General features: G+C 37.8%; 1 protein-coding gene across 1 annotated transcript in view; it reads right to left on the bottom strand.

Moving 5' to 3' along the window:
• Positions 1–131: 131 nt before the first annotated feature.
• The window catches only part of LOC101847605 (corticotropin-releasing factor-binding protein), a gene marked incomplete in the record, with an annotated part of 66,477 nt that continues 66,238 nt past the window's right edge, over positions 132–370 (bottom strand). The window contains 1 exon segment of the mRNA XM_013086964.2: positions 132–303.

The raw sequence follows: 370 nt of genomic DNA, 5'->3' as shown, positions 1-370 counted from the left end.
AAAAAAAAAAAAACCAGGAAAAAAATAATAAATTCAGATCAACTTGTCAAAAGAGGGGGAAAAATTATCGATTTCTGCGATTTCATTATTTTGACGAGCGCCTGATTTCACCACGATGCCTCACACTTTTATTGTACAAGAAAATATCATCATTGCTTAAGGGTTTTCCCCAAGATCTGCCAACGCCTTCATCTTCACTTGAGCTCCCCGACTAGTGACGTCACTGGTAGTTATGACCATATTTGACAGGTCATGTGACTTTGTTTTTGTCTCATTTTTGTTTTTCCTCAGATTTCCTCCTATCTGTGGAGTAGAAAGTTCAGGTACGGTATAGTAGATACGTAAACATTCACACACACACACACACACA

Source organism: Aplysia californica, unplaced genomic scaffold (assembly GCF_000002075.1).
Source record: "Aplysia californica isolate F4 #8 unplaced genomic scaffold, AplCal3.0 scaffold00527, whole genome shotgun sequence".
NCBI classification, from domain to species: Eukaryota; Metazoa; Mollusca; class Gastropoda; order Aplysiida; family Aplysiidae; genus Aplysia; species Aplysia californica.
The sequence above is the reverse complement of the archived record's forward strand: the minus strand, read 5'-3'. Positions and strand labels throughout refer to the sequence as shown.